The sequence below is a fragment of the Sitophilus oryzae genome, unplaced genomic scaffold, assembly GCF_002938485.1.
Source record: "Sitophilus oryzae breed Bouriz unplaced genomic scaffold, Soryzae_2.0 scaffold_1494_pilon_pilon, whole genome shotgun sequence".
Classification (NCBI taxonomy): Eukaryota; Metazoa; Arthropoda; class Insecta; order Coleoptera; family Curculionidae; genus Sitophilus; species Sitophilus oryzae.
In genome coordinates, this window is record NW_022146163.1 from 4,760,467 (window position 1) to 4,766,466 (window position 6,000).

Genomic DNA, 6,000 nt, shown 5'->3' on the forward strand with positions numbered 1-6,000 from the left:
GGATATAGAGAAATTCTCGGAATTTAGGAAGGTAAGTAAAATAAGAAAATTCTATAAATTTTCAAACATACAACCTACAAATTCGCTAATATTACCTCTACCGATGATAGTATGAAAACTTGGCGAAATACGTCAATTTACATATCAAGGGGGATAATTTTTGAGGCATTTGTTGTCGTGTTACTTTCAACCCTTTGACCACCAGGGCACCTACCCCTAAAATTTTAAATGGCAACCCCTATTTCTTTTACCATTTTTGTGTGCCTTATAAAATTCTCAAAAAAATAATGCAGTTTATGTAGAATTCTATAAGAAACACAAAAATGGTAAAAGAAATACGGGTTGCTATTTAAAATTTTAGGAGTAGGTGCCCTGGGGGTCAAGGGGTTGAAAGTAACACGACAACAAATGCCTCATAAATTGTCCCCCTTAATATGTAAATTGAGGTGTTTCGCCAAGTTTCCATACTATCATCGGTAAAGGCAATATTAAATACTGTTCGTTTTCAAATTGTCACTCTGTTTACCTAGTACTATGTTATAATTTTGGCAGAAGAAAATACTTTGTACGCATATTTTCTTTCATAATATAGGTGCAGGATGATTCCTCAAATTTGGAGCTACTGGCCTCTACTGATTTTGTTATTAGGAGAGAAAAAACTTTGATTAGAAGCAACTTGCGCCTATAAGTAATAATTTATGAGAATTTTGAGTCATTACAGAAAACCACTGAGGTCTATAGTCAAAAGATGTATCAATTGAGGAGTTACGCTGTTTGACGATAATACGTGAATTGACTAGGCATTTCAGGGAATAACTAATCTCACTTTCTGGCGCCGACATTAGGGTGAGCCAAAAAAACTAACCTATGGAATTTGTGGGTTAAAATAAACCTAATAACCGAGAAAAAAATATCCCCCAAAGCACAGTGGTTCCCCTTAATTAGCTGCGTGGTCATAACTGTTACATATCTAGACATAGCTTGACTGCACCTTTTTTAATAGAAATTGATAACAAATGCTAAATAAAAGTATATAAAAAACTCAATGTAATATGTATTAATAAAATTGGGCCCAGTTCTGCTCGTGTGATTTGCATTTTAAGTTCTAACTATTCGGAAAAGTATACAGATGATGTTTGCACATATGTACATGTTTTTTCATATTGAAGAGGTCAAATTTATTTTAAATGTTGAAAAAATGAAAGAGACAGTTGTTTCATTTTATAAATACAATTTTATTGTCAATTGATATACAGTGTGTCCACGAAATAAGTTGACACAAAGAGGAAAAAATAAGTTACTTTTATTTTAAGACAAAAAGTCAATCTTTAACCACCCGGTACAAGATCCGGCGGCAATTCGCGGCAGCCAGTGACAATTAATTTATATGCAATATACTTTAAGCAACAAGTATTATCATGCCGTTTAAGAGGATTTGAAAGGGAAAGTAGTTAAAAGTCTTAAAGAGTCACAAGCAAAAATGTAAAAATACTATTTTTGTTGCCTTCAAATAAATTACCATAAACTAATATTACTTAGGTTTAATTAAGTGCAAAAAAGAAAAAAGTTCTTTTTACCTTCTTTTCGAACGTCCATTACAGAAAAGACAACAGCTTTTATCAATTTTAATAAAATAAGTAATGAGGAAGATGCATATATTTTATTTTTCGCCAGAAACTGTTCAATTTATTAGAATAAATATGTATAAATGCAAAAAAAAAACTTTTTTCTTGAAAGCCGTACCACAATTTTATAAAATGGGCCATTAAAATACTAAGGATAACGCAAACGACGCCTCGCGAATTGAAACGATATTCTATTGGTCTGACGTCATCCGCCGTTCTCGTCGACGCGCGATGGCCAGCAGCAGCCAGACGTGTTCCGTTTATGTACGTATTTAGGTGGCGTACTAAGACATTTTTGTTGCTTTTAGCGTTGATTGAAGGAGTTTTTTATGCTTTTTTGTGCAGTTAGTATTTGTATGTGTTGTGTGTTCTGAGAATTTTTTAAGTAATGGCAGATTCCGGGTTTGTAAAAACACAATCAGATAACTTGCCAAAAGTCGATGCTTTTATCTTGGTTGCTTTTATAAATACAAATTCCCAATTTATTGGTGCTGAATTACAAGGAAAAAAAACAAAGAGGTATGTAACGTTTATTCTTTGTAGTACTGAGGCATATTTAAGTATAAGTAGGTACCTACTGTTACGAACTTTTATATAGTTATAAATTAATGTTATAAACTTGTTTTTCAGATCAGGTAGGGAGACGTATGGAGATAATGCTGTAGGTTATGTAGAAGTGAAAAGAGACAAAAATATTTCTTTAGTACGTGGAAAAATAACTCCAGAGCATAGCGTGAAAAAGAAAGTTTTTTTATATATTGACACCCCCTTACCCTTGTTATTTTTAAAGATTGTTTTTTTACGAAATTATAGGAAATAAATTGTGTATCAGTAATGAAAATATTATACAAGGTGTCCCATAAGCAAACGCCAAAATTAAGTTACTTTTTTAAGTGAAACACCCTATATATTTATGGATTCTTCGGAAATTTCTAGATATTCTAGATATATTTCATGTATAATATCCTATACCTATCTTCAAATGTTTACGAAATATTGACAGTTGAGAAGCGAAAAATACCTACAATTTTCTGGACCACCTTTTTTGAGGCACCCTGTATAACTAGAATTAATTTTAAAAGAGAGTATATGTAAAACCATGCAACTTTTTTATTTAATGTTTTCTTCTAAAACTTGCAGTTAAGGCTGTGGGTGTCAAAATATAATGAATAACGCTGTACATTCAAATTTCATATACCTATGTAAGACAATATACATAAATATATGAACTTACATCAAAATGATATTCACAACAATAAATCGTAAAAATAGAGGATAATTTAACGTTTTTCTTTTCATCTCTTCTCATGGCCTTGGAGCATTTTTTTCTGTTTTCGCTCATCCATTACTATTTATAAATATCACTAATTACTCTAATTATGTATTAATTAACACAAATAACTAAAATTTTGACACGGATTCAACAGCGTTTAAAAGCAAACTGTGTAAAATAAACACGCGTCTGGCTCCACTCAACCAGAAGAACGGCGGGTGACGTCACAGCGGCAAGGCGCGGTAGAGAGCGTTTGCCCGGCCAATTAAATTAACAATATTTAATTATTTTATATTAGAGGCATTTCTTTACCGATATCAACGATTCTTTTTGTTCAATTTGTAATTATATGAACTATTTTTTAAAACCATTATTTAAAAACATGCATTTTCCTCATTAATTGGCGTTATCTGAAAACTGTTTATGTCAGCTTGATACCAGTAGCAAAAATGTGACATTTCTATTAAAAAAAGCGCTACACTAGGCTTACTTGATTTTGTTATTTATTATGTATCGTTTATAGGGGAATATAAGAAAAGTATTAGCAACAGTTTCATTCAAACATTTTGAAATTAATATTTCTAAGTAATGACCTATCTGGGAACCACTGTGCAAAGGCAGGATTTTTAGCTCAACTTTTAAAGGGGTCGGTGAACATTCTAAGTTTTCCATTTAAATAACACATAAAAAATATTTTTCCATTAAAAGTACCATAACTTTGAAAGGGTTTACGATAAAAAAAATACATTGCGGATTATTGTAGAGCATAAAATTTCCTAAAAAATCTATTCAATAATTCAATATTCAAATGAATCAATAATTCGTATATTTGAAAGCTTTGAAAAGTGAAAAAAATCAAAATATGCAGTTTTTAGTGTTTATTGATTAAAAATTTTCGTATTTAGCAAAAAAACTAAATTACTCTCAGATAGATTTTTTAGGAAATTTTGTGCTCTACAAGAATCCGCTATGTAATTTTTTTTACGTGTTATTTAAATGGAAAACTTTGAATGTTCACCGACACCTTTTATGCTGGAAGTACACTCGCCGAGGGGACCCGAGGCGCCACAAAAAATGCGAGGTCCAGCGAGGCGCCTCGAGACATAGCGCAAAAACACACCAATAGAATTTTGCAGTACATAAATAAATATATTCTGAAGAATAATTTTGTAAAAATAAAAACAACCAGGCGCTCGACGAGGTAAATTTAATAACACTTTTAGGAAAATTTGGGCAAATTTTTTTCTTAAATCCCATTTAAAATCAACCTGAAAGTCGAGCAAATAAAAAAAAACACTGAAATCCACAAAATCAAATTGCATATATTAGTTTCAAACAGAAAAAGATAAATCCGCCTGTGATTATTTTTGTTTTCATTGTATTTTTGGTATTTTATAGAACCATAATCATCTACGCTTTGTTTTTGATCCTTGGCTGTTACGTCACATGTTATAATTCTATTGACCGTGTTTGTCATGAAAAAAATCATGAAAACCAATATAATATCGAAAATGAGGACGTAACTGCCAAGGATGGAAACACGAACTGTATTTTCGACTTTATGTTGCCGAGGTGAGGTGTATTAAAATTAAAAAAAAACATAATGCTGCATAAAAACGTAAAATATTTGCTATTTTACCTAATAATATTAAAACAAACCATTTTACATTATAAAAAATAAATCTTTATTTTTAACTGAGGATAAAAGAGATTAATCAATAATTTTGTAATTATAGTAATAATTCTTATGTTAATGATGACAAAAAAGCGAAAACAGTGTCTAGAAAGTCTGTATCATAATATCTGTCACGTACATTATAATTTTCTTTGTTTAAAAGACGCAATAACGACACGTTTTTTGCTAATATCTTAAAATGGATTTATTTCGTTTTGTTTGATCGCTTCTCAATTATCAAAATAAACGTAGATACTTATAGAAACTAATGATTGTTTATATTAAGTTGGCACTCATAAACTCATATATTTGAATTTGAAGACTTGCCATCAAACTGAATGAAAACCTAGTGCATAGTTTTTAATAGACGTGGTTTTCTTTCTTAGACGGCCCGGAAAGTGACCATTAAAGAATCTTTTTTTTTTCTAGAGTTCTCTTACAGATTTTTCGGTACTTTCACTAAAATCGTTTATCCACTGTATTAAATAATTTAAATACCGAAAATAGGCGCCAACTCAAAGGCAGTTGAGAAGACGAACTAAGTAATGCCGAGATCTCCCGAGAGCACCGTGTATATTTTCGCGGGACCTCCTACTTAACGCTTTCGCCATAGAGAAATATAGAATCTATTGTGTCTCTCTTAGTATCTCTGTAGCTCTCGTCTCCTTCGACTCGTGCTGGAGACCGCCTCTAGACCGAGCGCACCCAAGACGAGGCGAGAGGCACAGAGGCAAGACGAGAGCCCCAAGTACACACTCGCCTTGTCTCGCCTCGGGTCCCCTCGGCGAGTGTGCACTTGGTACAAAACGTTCAGATTGCGAGGCGAGAGGGCCCGAGAGCAGGCGAGAGCCCCAAGTACACACTCGCCTCGTCTCGGCGAGTGTGTACTTGCATCATAATTGAGCTAAAAATCCTGCCTTCCGGAGATATTTTTTTCTCGGCTATTAGGTTCATTTTAACCCATAAATTCCATAGGTTAGTTTTTCTGGCTCACCATAGCCGACATACATATTTTTAGCAGCTTAACATCCATTAACATACATTCCCTTTTGTTACCCTAAATAACCCATTTAATATACCGGGTGCGTCTCAAAAGTGGTTCAACCCTATAACTTTTTTTTATTTTTTCAGATAAACGAGATTTTTGTAGTCATTTCCGGTGAAACAGGAAATGACCAAAAATAATTGAATACGTCAATCAATCCTAATTTAGGTCATAATGAAAAAATAAATAAGTTATAAGGGTGAGCCACTTTTGAGACGCACCCGGTAGATAGCCTGAACTTTCTATTTTGTAGTGAGGTTTTTATAATTATTAAATTTAAATTATTTTTTATTAACCGTTTTCTTCCATAACCAGGTACACAAAAGTCACAAATAATCACTACGAATTATTGGTAGTGAAGAAAACTTCTCTTTTCACAATC